The following is a 15,612-nucleotide window of genomic DNA, read 5'->3' on the forward strand; positions in this document are numbered from 1 at the left end:
TAGACAGGGTCATTACGGACGCGGCGATACCAAATATATGTATTTTATTTATAGGGGGCATAGGGAATGTGTATATTTATTTTATTTATTTTATTTATTTGTGTAATTATGTATGTATGTATTTGTGTGTGTTTTAACTCTTTTAGGTACAACTATAATACATTACAGCACATGATCTGTGCTGTAATGTATTATAGAGTGAATGAGCTGTCAGAACACTGACAGCTCATACAATCGATCAGACCCCTGCCTCAGTGCAGGGGCCTGATCATTCTAACCAAAGCAGCCCAGACGCATTAAGCAGCGTCTGGGTTGCTATGGTAACCCCTTCCCCCCCCCCTGCGCGCGGAAGCAGATCTCCTCCCGGATTCCTCATAGACGCTGCGGTCCCATGGACTGCGGCGCCTATGGGGTTAACTGCCCAGGGGAGTACGGCTCCCCTCCAGGCAGTGGCAGCGGGGGGAGGCTGTGTGACTACCTGACGTTTCCCAAACGTCATATTGCGGCATGGGGTTAAAGGGGTACTCCAGAAAAAAACTGTTCTTTTTCTAAATCAGTGTCAGAAAGTTTAACAGATTTGTAAATTACAAAAAATAAATAAATAAAAAATTTCAGCCTTCCAGACTTTTTTTTCTGGAGTACCCCTTTAAAACCTAAGCTTTGTTGCATCTTCTCATAGTGTGGTTAAGGACCCAGTGTAAAGAGACATAAATTCGGGTTCTTGACCTGTAGGGATTCCCTCAGGACTCAATCAGAAAACAACTACTATGTAGAACCAGGTAATTGTCAGGCTATATCACCTAATGAAGAGCCTCAGCGGTTTTGAAATTATATGGTTAAACCAGACGATCGTCATTGGGTCCGTGTCTTACAACGTTAACCCTCTGTGAACCATTTAACATTCACTTTATAATTCAGTTTCTTAAGATGTTAGAGAGGTATTCCGATCTCTAATTTACTTATATATGTACAGCTCATCAAGCCAAATATGTTTAAAAATACAATTTACCTTGCCCCCTTCTCCTAATATGGCTCAGCCAGACCACTGCTTTTAGAGCAGAGCTGTGGTTGGTAACTTGGACAATGAGGTGTCAATGATAGGAGGGAAAGGATAGGTGCCTTGGATTACGAGCATAATTCGTTCCGGGACGGCGCTTGTAATCCAAATCCACTCTTAAACCAAAGCAAATTTTCCAATAAGAAATCACTAATCTGCAGACAATTGGTTCCACGCCCCAAATATAATGATTTTTATTCTGAATAACATGTAAAACAGATGAAACAATGAGAAACAGCAGAATATGTGATATTATAAATTACTGTACAGTATAGCAGCATGTGGTGTATAATATATAGTAACTGTATAACCCTGATAACTCTGCAGCTGGATATGTGATATATAAGTTACTGTACAGTATAGCAGCATGTGGTGTATAGTAACTGTATAACCCTGATAACACAGCAGCAGCTGGATATGTGATATATAAGTTACTGTACAGTATAGCAGCATGTGGTATATAATGTATAGTAACTGTATAACCCTGATAACACAGCAGCTGGATATGTGATATATAAGTTACTGTACAGTATAGCTATCAGCATGTGGTGTATAATGTATAGTAACTGTATAACCCTGATAACACAGCAGCTGGATATGTGATATATAAGTTACTGTACAGTATAGCAGCATGTGGAGTATAATGTATAGTAACTGTATAACCCTGATAACACAGCAGCTGGATATGTGATATATAAATTACTATACAGTATAGCTATCAGCATGTGGTGTATAATGTATAGTAACTGTATAACCCTGATAACACAGCAGCTGGATATGTGATATATAAGTTACTGTACAGTATAGCAGCATGTGGTGTATAATGTATAGTAACTGTATAACCCTGATAACACAGCAGCAGCTGGATATGTGATATATAAGTTACTGTACAGTTTAGCAATCAGCATGTGGTGTATAATGTATAGTAACTGTATAACCCTGATAACACAGCAGCTGGATATGTGATATATAAGTTACTGTACAGTATAGCAGCATGTGGTATATAATGTATAGTAACTGTATAACCCTGATAACACAGCAGCAGCTGGATATGTGATATATAAGTTACTGTACAGTATAGCAGCATGTGGTATATAATGTATAGTAACTGTATAACCCTGATAACACAGCAGCTAGATATGTGATATATAAGTTACTGTACAGTATAGCAGCATGTGGTGTTGTTGTTCCCCGCTCGCTGCCACCGCTATTCAGTGCGGCAGCAGCGAGCGGGTGAGTGCGGGAGGGGCAGCGGGGAGCTGCGGGGGGCTGCCCGGGTGATTGCTGATCGTCCTGGCAGCCCATAGGATACAGCAGCGTTTGCTGCCAATGCTCCTGTTGAACGGAGCGACAGCAGCAGATCGTTGCTGTATCAGTCGCTTGTTTTTCAACATGTTGAAAAACAAGTGATTGCAACGATCAGCCGACATGAACGATGTCGGCTGATCGTTGCACTCTATTCCACGGGACGATTATCGTCCGTAGCGGCCAATATCGTCCGAATACGGACGATAATCGTTCCATGGAATAGGGCCTTTATGTATAGTAACTGTATAACCCTGATAACACTGCAGCAGTTTGTAGATACAGAATGGAGCTGCAGATCCTTACAATGCAGTAGGGTAGTACAACAGGCTAGAATAGAGAAGCAGGGCTGCTGTCAGAGGTCTGTGTGGTCACATGACAGCAATGGGGAAGGGGTGTGTTTTCAGCATGCACCAATCAGGGAGTGAGAGTCACAGTGTGCAGGAGTGTGAGTGCAGGCACATTGTAGCAGTGTGTATAGCTGAGTGTGAGTGCAGACACATAGCAGCAGTGTGTATAACTGAGTGTAAGTGCAGGAACGTTATAGCAGGAATGGAGAGAATGGGAAACACAAGGACTGACAGAGACTGCAGGGAGCATGAAGGAATGAGCAGGGCAGATGTGGGCACATACATGCAGCGCTCTCTGTCCGGGGAGAGAGGGGTTACAGCTATGAAGAGATTACCTCCACAGTCCTGTCCTCTGATGCATGCCCCAGCCTGAAGTGGATCTGCTATGATTTGGAAGGTGAGGGAGACTTCCTGGGTCAGAGTACATGGCTGTAGACCCCGCTATGCAGACCATGCCCCTCCCCCACTCCCCCTCCCACCCAGTACAGGGAGCTCTTACATCAAAGCAATGCTCTTAAACCAAGTCACTATTTTGAAAAACTGTGAGCTCTTCTTACAAAACGCTCTTAATCCAAGTTACTCTTAAACCAAGGTACCACTGTGTTTAGTTTTACATTGCATTCAGGTTAGATACAGCCTATAAGGAGATGCATTATAACTTGACCTCCCCATAGTATCCTGCCTGAAGGGTTATGCCAATGAAATATTTTTTTATGGATTCAGAAAATTATAGAGATTTGTAATGTATGTCTATTTAAAATTTTCAAGTCTTCCAGTACTTATCAGCTGCTGTATGTCCTGCAGGAAGTGGTGTATTCTTTCCAGTCTGACACAGTGCTCTCTGCTGCCACCTCTGTCCATGTCAGGAACTGTCCAGAGCAGCAGCAAATCCCCATAGAAAACCTCTCCTGCTCTGGACAGTTCCTGACATGGACAGAGGTGGCAGCAGAGAGCACTGTGTCAGACTGGGGAGAATACACCACTTCCTGCAGGACATACAGCAGATAATAAGTACTGGAAGACTTGAGGTTTTTTTTTTAAATAGAAGTAAATTAAAAATCTATATAACTTGATTTGAAAGAAATATAAAAATTAGTCAGAGTGCCCCCTAAATAGTGAACTTTGACAGTCATGGGTGAACTGTCTGTAGTCTCGCAGTCTCAATACGGTCATCAATTAATCCCTGGTGTGAGATGATCTGTTCAGTGCCGAGAGCAGAGAGAAAGAGCCTTGCTATGTCATGACCAACTTAGAAATAAACTATGGACTCTGTGGACTATGTGCTGCTACTCTCAAGATAACAGTACATTAGAAAGCCTCATGAAGTCTTATTTATCCGCCTTGGAACAGGCTTTGATAGCTATGGCCACCTTTGAAAAGTTTATTTTTCTTGGTTTATACTTATTATGGTACAAAAACACTTTCTCCGTGAGTCTTTATTAAAAGTTTTGTTTACTTTCTGTTCTCCAGCCTCTGCAGTGCCATCTGCCAAAGAATCGATTCTCTGTAGGGTTTGTTAACAGCCCTTAAATGAGCTGTACGAGGGGCAGAATATGGCGGATGTCTTCTGCTTTCCGACACTTACTTCTGCTTACCATATGAAAGTTGACCTGGTCATTATTTTGCATAGACGGTTCAGGAGAGGGGAGATAAAGGCTAAAGACTGACTATTCAAGCTAGCTTGTCTGACGGACATCACTAATAATAGGACACTGCACAGGCTGTAAAATAGAATTTAATTGAAACTTTTAATAAAAACTTTACAGAAAGTGGTTTTTATACCACAATAAACACAGAACAGTAATAATAAAAAAAAAAAAATGCCTTCAAAGGTGTCCTTCAAATTAGTACATTAACAGTCTCATTAGTGTCTGTTCGTTTATAAGAACAAAGAAAAGATTGTACTGACAAGTGGATTTTATAATAACAACAATAATACTAAGAATAATAGTGATGATAATAATAACTAAAATTCTAATAATAATTATAATAACGAAAATAATGATGATAATAACGATGATGATGATAATAATAGAACTAAGAATAATACTACTAATAGTGATAATATTAATGAAAATAATAATAATAAAGAAAATGATGATAGTAATAATGATAATAATAACGATGATAATAATAATGATGATTATGATAATAACAATAATACTAATAATAATTATACTAATAATACCAATGATAATAATAACTAAAATAATAACAAAAATAATGATTATAATAATAACAACGATAATAATAACTAAAATAATGATAATAACTAAAATAATGATAATAATAACAATAATAACAATGATAAAAATAATAATATGATTATAATAACAATAATACTACTACTAATACTAACAATAATAAAAATTATAATAAGAATGACAATAATAAAAATGAAAACATAAAATAAGAGAAACTAACTAGATATAAAACTTTTTATGGCTCATAGACTTCCGGCACAGAAGACGTTGATGCATACTGCCAGCCGGTAATTTGTATCACCTGTGCTCTGTCCCTTTGAACCTAACAAGCGACACAGTGATCCCCATGGAGCCGTGTACCTGAACATCGGAGGGAAAATCGTACACAAAGCAACAAAAAAACAGAAATGTCACATACCGTGTTCAGCAAAAGTGCGGCCTTCTCGGTGCTGTATTTTAAATTGGAAATAAAATAGATTGATTTGTTTATTTTAAACAACATGCCGAGCACTTTAAACGGTACAAAATATAGTTGTTGTTTTTTTTTAACTTTGACACAAAGATTTAAAACAAATAACAGAGAATATTCATTTGCATAAGTATTCATTCCCCTTCTTGGGACTCAGGTGACTACAATCAAGCAAGCAGGGATGGGAGGGGGAGAGAGGAGGCAGCCAGGTGGCAGCACTTTAGGAGCTTGGGAAAGACTCTTTCAGGCAGACAGGTATATAAGAGGTCCCATGAGTCTCCTTGTAACTTCCACCAGTATGCCTCTGACTATGAGAACACTTGGGTTCATCTGTTCCCGAGCGTGCAGCATTCGATAAAGATGGATGCAGCCCTAGGGAGCCCGGGGAAATATGGATGCAGCTGTCTCCATGTTTTACTGGACTCTCTAGGGCTGCATCCAACTTCAGCAGTCACCGCTAATCAAACGCTGCACGCTTGGGTTCGGATGGGTTCCCTCAGACACAGCTTTTTTTGGAGGTGTTTTTCTGGGCTTTTTTTTGGGGGGGGGGGGGGGCTTTTAAGGCATTTTTTACTTTGACTTTTTTTGATCTGTTATTGGCCCTTATAAAAAAGTATGTATATTTTACAAAAATTCCATTGACTCACAGTTAACATCTGGGCGCTAGGTTTTTGCTCAAAAAGTGCCCATGGCTATTATTTGCAAATAGAACGTTAGCCAATGTAAGACCAGCCTTAAAAATGTTGCAATATAATTGTGGTTATATAGAATATAATTTAAAGCCTATGCTTACCTCTCCACGCTCCCCTGGTGTCCTGCTGCAGCCTCTCTGGTGTCCCCCACAAACTACAGCCCCTCCCCCTTCTGAGATGGACTCATCAATCACTGATACAAGACGGCGGGGCGGGAGGGGGGGTGTCGACGTGTAGGTATGGTAAAAGCTTTTTAATATTTTCTATATAACCACATATATAGCAATTTTTTCTCAGGCTGGACAACCCCTTTTTTAAAGAGTTGTCCAGTAAAAAGCTTTTTCTTTCAAATCAACTGGTTTCAGAAAGTATTATAGACTTGTAATTTACTTCTATTTAAACATTTCAAATCTTCCCATCTTCCCAGCTGCTGTATGTCCTGCAGGAAGTGGTGTATTCTTTCCAGTCTGACACAGTGCTCTCTGCTGCCACCTCTGTCCATGTCAGGAACTGTCCAGAGGAGCAGCAAATCCCCATAGAAAACCTCTCCTGCTCTGGACAGTTCCTGACATGGACAGCGGTGGCAGCAGAGAGCACTGTGTCAGACTGGAAAGAATACACCACTTCCTGCAGGACATACAGCAGCTAGTAAGTACTGGAAGACTGGAATTTTTAACTAGAAGTAAATTATAAATTTATAGAGTTGATTTGAAAGAAAAAGACTTTCGCTAAAGTACCGCTGTAAGCAGGGGCGATTCTGGGGTCTCTGCTGCCTGAGGCAAACTTCACTAACGCCCGAACCGCTGCCGCCACCCTGGAACCCCCCCGCAGCAAGCCTACCCCCCCTGAACCTTCCCCCCTCCCCCGGACACCTGCTCGCCACAGAGCGACCCCGTCCGACCCCGGGCACTCACCACAGCCAGGAGGGTAGAGAGCTGCTATGCAATGTCGCGGGAGCCCAGCGGGACGTGTGGGACAGCGGTGAGCGAGAGCGGCTGGATGGCTGCGGCGGGACAGGTGAGTGAAATTTAACAAAAATGACAGCAGGGGGAACATTATGCCGCCCCCTGCCGGACCACAGAATCTGCCGCCTGAGGCGGAATGCTCATTCCGCCTCATGGCAGAAGCGGTCCTGGCTTTAAGTTATATGTATGTTTATTTTATGCGATGGGGTTCTTGTCCAGATATTGCACCAAGGCCCAATATTTCTGGGAATATCTTTGACCGTCAGTGTATACAGTATCTTCTATGTCCTTGGCCACCTGTGAGGTGCGTGCGCAGTTATCACTCCCTGGGAATAGCATAGAAAGATCTTATTGTGAAAGGAAACTATGTCCTCGCGTGAACTCACTATAACAGCTACTAAACACACTCCGGTATATAGAGGCTGATGTTTTGTGATGTATTGTTACCTAATATTGGTGGCCAGAGACTGATTGAAGTTCCCTTCAGCTTGTTTAATGGCACATAAAGAGCAAGTCTTTTCCCTCCATACCTCTATGAGCGAGGGCAGACAGCAAACAGCAGCTCCAACTCTGGCGTTCTCAAGTTGCCATGATGTGTTACAAGGCCAGCCCTTCACTTGAATGGCCGGTATTAGCGATGACCGAACTTCGAGCACGTTCAGGTTCATCCGAATACATTTGGTTGCCGGTTTCTGCTGAAGTTGGATGCAGCCCTATGGAGCCTTGGAAAACATGGAGACACCCATAGGCCAACAGTCCATGTAGACACCCCACATTCAACAGACACCCATAGTCCAACGGTCAGCTTGTCACCCAGCTGCCTTTGAACTCTGTCACACTTGCTCCGGGTACCTGGAAAAGCTGAATCCAGTCCTGGAAAACTCCTCCCAGCTTTTCCCGGCACTCAGAGCCAAGAGGCATGGAGCGACACAGAGTTCAAAGGCAGCTGGATGACAAGCTGACCGCCGGGCCTAGCAAAGCCCTTCACTACTACTGTAAACTGGCTCATTCCCATACTGAAGTCATATCATTATTAGAGATGAGCGCAACTCGAGCATGAGCTGGAGTCCCATCAATTTGAAGAGCGGTGGCTGAAGAAGTTGTATCCAGCCCTAGGGAGTCCAGGAAAACATGGCTACAGTCTATGGCCCATGGATATATCCAAGTTTCCCAGGCAGCTTATGGCTATATCCATGTTTCCCAGGCAGCTTATGGCTATATCCATGTTTCCCAGGCGGCCTATGGCCTATGGCTGTATCCACGTTTCCCAGGCAGCTTATGGCTATATCTATGTTTCCCAGGCAGCTTATGGCTATATCTATGTTTCCCAGGCAGCTTATGGCTATATCTATGTTTCCCAGGCAGCCTATGGCCTATGGCTGTATTCATGTTTCCAAGGCAGCCTATGGCTATATCCATGTTTCCCAGGCAACCTATGGCCTATGGCTTTATCCATGTTTCCCAGGCAGCCTAGGGCTATATCCATGTTTCCCAGGCAGCCTATGGCCTATGGCTATATCCATGTTTCCCAGGCAGCCTATGGCTATATCCATGTTTCCCAGGCAGCCTATGGCCTATGGCTGTGTCCATGTTTCCCAGGCAGCCTAGGGCTATATCCATGTTTCCCAGGCAGCCTATGGCCTATGGCTTTATCCATGTTTCCCAGGCAGCCTATGGTTATATCCATGTTTCCCAGGCAGCCTATGGCCTATGGCTGTATCCATGTTTCCCAGGCGGCCTATGGCCTATGTCTGTATCCATGTTTCCCAGGCAGCCTATGGCTGTATCCATGTTTCCCAGGCAGCCTATGGCCTACGGCTTTATCCATATTTCCCAGGCAGCCTATGGCTGTATCCATGTTTCCCAGGCATCCTATGGCCTATGGCTATATCCATGTTTCCCAGGCAGCCTATGGCTATATCCATGTTTCCCAGGCAGCCTATGGCCTATGGCTGTATCCATGTTTCCCAGGCAGCCTATGGCCTATGGTTATATCCATGTTTCCCAGGTGGCCTATGGTTATATCCATGTTTCCCAAGCAGCCTATGGTTATATCCATGTTTCCCAGGCAGCCTATGGCTGTATCCATGTTTCCCAGGGAGCCTATGGCCTATGGTTGTGTCCATGTTTCCCAGGCAGCCTATGGCCTATGGCTGTGTCCATGTTTCCCAGGCAGCCTATGGCTGTGTCCATGTTTCCCAGGCGGCCTATGGCCTATGGTTGTATCCATGTTTCCCAGGCGGCCTATGGCTGTATCCATGTTTCCCAGGGAGCCTATGGCCTATGGTTGTGTCCATGTTTCCCAGGCGGCCTATGGCTGTATCCATGTTTCCCAGGCAGCCTATGGCCTATGGTTGTATCCATGTTTCCCAGGCGGCCTATGGCTGTATCCATGTTTCCCAGGCAGCCTATGGCCTATGGCTGTGTCCATGTTTCCCAGGCGGCCTATAGCCTATGGCTGTGTCCATGTTTCCCAGGCGGCCTATGGCCAATGGCTGTGTCCATGTTTCCCAGGCGGCCTATGGCTATATCCATGTTTCCCAGGCAGCCTATGGCTATATCCATGTTTCCCAGGCAGCCTATGGCCTATGGTTATATCCATGTTTCCCAGGCAGCCTATGGCTGTATCCATGTTTCCCAGGCAGCCTATGGCCTATGGCTATATCCATGTTTCCCAGGCAGCCTATGGTTATATCCAAGTTTCCCAGGCAGTCTATGGTTATATCCATGTTTACCAGGCAGCCTATGGCCTATGGCTGTGTCCATGTTTCCCAGGCGGCCTATGGCCTATGTCTGTATCCATGTTTCCCAGGCAGCCTATGGCTGTATCCATGTTTCCCAGGCAGCCTATGGCCTATGGCTATATCCATGTTTCCCAGGCAGCCTATGGCTATATCCATGTTTCCCAGGCAGCCTATGGCTATATCCATGTTTCCCAGGAAGCCTATGGCCTATGGCTGTATCCATGTTTCCCAGGCAGCCTATGGCCTATGGTTATATCCATGTTTCCCAGGTGGCCTATGGTTATATCCATGTTTCCCAGGCAGCCTATGGTTATATCCATGTTTCCCAGGCAGCCTATGGTTATATCCATGTTTCCCAGGCAGCCTATGGTTATATCCATGTTTCCCAGGCGGCCTATGGCCTATGTCTGTATCCATGTTTCCCAGGCAGCCTATGGCCTATGGCTGTGTCCATGTTTCCCAGGCGGCCTATGGCCTATGGCTGTGTCCATGTTTCCCAGGCAGCCTATGGCCTATGGCTGTGTCCATGTTTCCCAGGCGGCCTATGGCCTATGGCTGTGTCCATGTTTCCTAGGCGGCCTATGGCCTATGGCTGTGTCCATGTTTCCTAGGCGGCCTATGGCCTATGGCTGTGTCCATGTTTCCCAGGCGGCCTATGGCTGTGTCCATGTTTCCCAGGCAGCCTATGGCCTATGGCTGTGTCCATGTTTCCCAGGCGGCCTATAGCCTATGGCTGTATCCATGTTTCCCAGGCGGCCTATGGCTGTGTCCATGTTTCCCAGGCGGCCTATAGCCTATGTCTGTATCCATGTTTCCCAGGCGGCCTATGGCCTATGGCTGTGTCCATGTTTCCTAGGACTACTTCGGGCTGCGCTCATCTCTAATCATTGTGATGTCGCTTGTAAAATAAAAGACATTGCAATAATCCATCTGAGGACGTACAGAAACACAGAGCACCTGCTGTTATTTTATCAGTCGGTAATAAGCAGGTAGACACACGGGGCTTCTACCCAGACACAACATCCTGTCATTCACCTCTAGGCTACAATTTCATCTCATACAAACTGCCGGAAGGTTCTTTGTGCTGAATAATCTTTCAAGTATCTTAACCTGCAATTTATTCCACTGTGAGTACTATGGCTGATGACCAAAATGTCAGGGGGTCTGGCAGATAATCTGGTCAGTACATTGGTGTCACACTCAGGCGCTCCGGCTGCTGCAGAACTACAGTTCCCATCATGCCTGGATAGGTAAAGCTTTAGTCACAGGTGGCAATAATCGGCCCGTGTCTGGGTCAACATACATGTCAAAAGTTACTGATCGAAATGGGTCTAAGGCCTCGTTTACACGTTCCATGATTGTGTCCGCAATTGTGGATTCACAATTACCTACTTGAGTTATTGCCCATTGATTTCAATTGGGCTGTTCACATGATCAGTAGATTGTAAATACGCAATCTAACCCAAAAAGAAAAAAAAAAGTACATGTCCTAATGTGGCCCTTTATGTTTTGGTGGATTTTCAAATAGAAGTCAATGGGATCCGCTATTTTTTTCCGTATTGTCCGCAAAAAAAAAAAAAAAACGGATCTCCATAGGACAAACTGGTTACTTTTTTTTAACATGATCAACTTAATTAAACTCGTACAAGTATAGATGTAACAAATCTGCAAAAAAGTACGGATCGCGGATGCACTACAGATGCACAATCCGTTTTTTTTAGTGGATTGGGAACATTGATACCGGAAAGAATATATATGGGCCAGAAAAAAACACTGAACATGTAAATGAGGCCTGCTGCAATCCTGAGATGTAGCCGGCTGGACTGCATGGCATGATGCTCTACTACACTCCACTCCCCAGCCGGCCGAACATCTGTCTCTCAGAATATAATGAACTCAAAGGGTCGGATTTGATTGACAGTCACGGAGAGACACATGCTGCTGCGGTGGGGCTGCCCGGGTGATCCCTTGATCATCCGGGCAGCAGATATATTAGTAGTTTGTCTTTCAACATGTTGAAAGACAAACGACAGCAACGGTCAGCCGACATCGTTCATGTCGGCTGATCGTTGCCTTCTATTACACAAGACGATTATCGTCCGTAACAGCTGACATCGTGCGAATACGGACGATAATCGGCTTGTGTAATAGGTCCTTAAAAGAAGAAATCATTACTTGTCGTTCACTAAATAAGAGATTAAAGGGGTAGTGCGACGCTAAACAATTATTCACAAAATAAAACACATTACAAAGTTATATAGCTTTGTAATGTATGTTATGTATGTGAATGGCCCCCTTCCCCGTGTTTCCCCCCACCCACGCCAGACCCGGAAGTGTGGTGCATTATACTCACCGCATCTTGTGTCGACCCCCGTCCGCCATCTTGTGACAATGACCTAGTCTTCGGGAGGCCGGCCGAACCGCTCCATCCGTCCCTCGTGCCGGCCCCCCTCTGCCGCGTCATAACTGTGCTCAGCCGCGATTGGCTGAGCACAGTTATGCTCAGCCAATCGCGGCTGAGCTGCTGATGACGCGGCAGAGGGGGGCCGGCACGAGGGACGGATGGAGCAGTTCGGCCGGCCTCCCGAAGACTACGTCATTGTCACAAGATGCGGTGAGTATAATGCACCACACTTCCGGGTCTAGCGTGGGTGGGGGGAAACACGGGGAAGGGGGCCATTCACATACATAACATACATTACAAAGTTTTATAACTTTGTAATGTGTTTTATTTTGTGAATAATTGTTTAGCGTCGCACTCCCCCTTTAAGCAATTTATCTGTGCGTGTGTTTAGAAAGAGGAATTTTCTTTTGTAAAGGGATAAGGACGTACCAAAAATCATATGTCAAATACCTACTACACATGATTATCGTGTGAATTATCGCTATATCTTTCGAATTTAAAATTTTAATTTTGAATAATTGTTTCGTGTAAATGCAGGGAACGATCAAAGGACCAACGAGAAATCGTTCATCGTTTGTTTGGTGTTGACACCAAAATCACTGTCAATAGTTAGCTAGGCGTTCAGTGTAAGGGTATGTTCACACTGAGCAAATGTGGCGGAACAATGTCAGACCGCATCTCTATGGGAGGGCTTGCTCTCCTCCGCTCAGAGAATTGACATGTCGGTTCTTTGAGCGAAGAGCGGAGGAGAGTGGAGGCGCGCGAGCCCTCCCATAGAGATGCGGTCTGACACTGAAGCCCCATTTGCTCGGTGTGAACATACCCTTATTCTATATCGTTCCTTCATTTGCTGGGATTAGATGGAGTAAGCGATCGTAGTAACAATCGTAACTAACGACCATCATTCTGTGTAATAGTGTGAACGATTTCATGTTAACGATAAATGATCAATAATGGTAAAAAATCGCTTAGTCCATTTGGACCCTCACATGACTGGTACTTTTGTTCCAAAAGGGAATGTCGAGATTTAAAAATATACCCTGTGTCACTGTGAGGTGTTTGTAATGTACGAGGTGAGCGTGCCTTGTTCCATCTGAGCATCCCCATGTGTCCCTCAGGGGCCATTATTACTGTGTGCTTTGCCAACCTGCTGTCGCCATGACGATGTCTCTAGGATCCTAGGCTGATTGTGGAAAAACAAGGGATGGCGGCATCCACCGGGAGACGTCCCCATAGTGATCCCGCAGATTGCAAACTCTAGAATAGGGGCTCAATGTAGCCGAAAATTATTAGTTATCTTCCTTCTGTATTCTTATCACCAGTCCAATAATAGGGTGACATTAGATTATTAGATTAGCGTTTGATTACCGATGGCAGAAGAAGTTGGACGCCGCCCTAGGGAGTCCGGGAAAACATGGATACAGCCATAGGCCACATTACCACACATCCCCCTCCAAATGAAGGCGGCATATTACTGGGTCATGGAAAGAATTATATGGATATTTGTTGGTTACTTATGCTTAGATACTTAGGGGTACTCCAGGCTGGGGTTATTTTTAGGGTACGGGCGGGAAAGGGTTGGAAATAGAGGCTGCCCATCACCTAACAACCCCCCCGGTTCCAGCGACGGGTCCCAAATCGCTCCGCCCTGTTCTTCTGTCCCGCAGCCACTTCCTGGTCTGAGCTGCGGCTTGAGACCTGACGTTTTAAGGCAGCTCAACTATTCAGCCACCGAGGTGGGGCTCCACTACGGCCGCTGAATGGCTGAGCTGCCTTGGGACGTCACGTCTCAAGCCGCAACTCAGACCAGGAAGTGGCGGCCAGACAGGAGAAGGGGGCGGTGTGATCCGGGACCCGGCGCTGGAACCAGGGAGGTAAGTGACCGGCTGCCTCTATTTCCACCTCTTCCCCGGCCATACCCTAAAAATAACCCCAGCCCGGAGTACCCCTTTAAGGCTGTCACATGCTGCACAAACAATGGCTGTTCCGCCCGTCCCATAGGCTCCATTCTGTGCTCGGGCAGATTCTGCCGTCCGCCCTAAGAATTGACATCATGGAATCCACTGGAAGTTATCCGCGCTAATTCCATAGTGTGACCAGGCCCTTATCCAGCTCTGGCAGAATAGGAGCGGAATTGGAGTAGAATCCAAGCCCTAATTCAGCCGTATGAACAACAGAGCGGAAATCCCATTGAACTCAATGGGACATTGCTCTGTTCACAATTTATGGGAGGAATTTCAAGCGGATTCTGCTTCAAAGTCTTCGCCTATTCCTCAGTCACGAAAGTGCTGGATGAAGGTGGTGTCTTATGCTGGGTTTACACGGAGTGATAATTCGCCCGATCGTACACTTAACGACTTTGAAGTAACGATTTTTCGTTAGTAACGATCAGCGTTTAGACGGAACGATATATCGTACGGAAAATTTGTTTTGCGATCATTTTGCGATCGCTTAAGCCTATCTCGCACATAGGAAAAATCGGTGAACTACTGTTTACACGGAACGATCAGCGAATTTTTTACGAACGACAATTTAAGAACATGTTAAGAGATCAAAATGAACGATTTATCGATCGTTCGCAGCGTTTACACGTACGGTTATCGTTCGAATTTGACCGTTATTGCGCAAATTCGCACGATAATCGTTCCGTGTAAATGCAGCTTTAGATATCGCCTACCTGGACTTGGACTTAAGCTGCGTTTACACGTACGATTATCGTGCGAATTTGCGCGATAACGGTCAAATTCGAACGATAATCGTACGTGTAAACGCTGCAAATGATCGATAAATCGTTCATTTTGATCTTTTAACATGTTCTTAAATCGTCGTTCGACAAAAATTCGCCGATCGTTCCGTGTAAACAGTAGTTCACCGATTTTTCCTTTGTGCAAGATAGGCTTAAGCGATCGCAAAACGAATTTTCCGTACGATATCTCGTTCCGTCTAAACGCTAATCGTTGTAAAAGAAAAATCGTTACTTTAAAGTCGTTAGGCGTACGATCGGGCGAATTATCGCTCCGTGTAAACCCAGCAGTAGTCCCTGTGGATTTGTGGTTGGCTGAAGGATAGATATCAGCGGGTGGTTGGTAAAGACTAATCCAACCTGCTTATAGCTCCCTGTAGCGCACGGGGTGCTAATAATGAACGCAAGTCTCTTACCTGATCCTCTGGGCTGTTTCCGTGCAGTTTTTAGTTTAATCCCACGTCTAGTAAGGTTGTTTCTACGTTCACTACCGGCTCCCGGCATCACATTCATACATAATGTCAGACATGTAAAGAGTCCACTACTTCCCCGTCCGTAGATTCTGTGTTTGACAGAACGTGAGATTGAGCCCTTAGCTTTCCTGGTCACTGAATACTTATGTGATGCACACTGGATGGACAAATAAATTTTTGAGCGTGTCATTATTTTTTGACCATGC

The sequence above is a fragment of the Dendropsophus ebraccatus genome, chromosome 5 (genome assembly GCF_027789765.1).
Source record: "Dendropsophus ebraccatus isolate aDenEbr1 chromosome 5, aDenEbr1.pat, whole genome shotgun sequence".
NCBI classification, from domain to species: domain Eukaryota; kingdom Metazoa; phylum Chordata; class Amphibia; order Anura; family Hylidae; genus Dendropsophus; species Dendropsophus ebraccatus.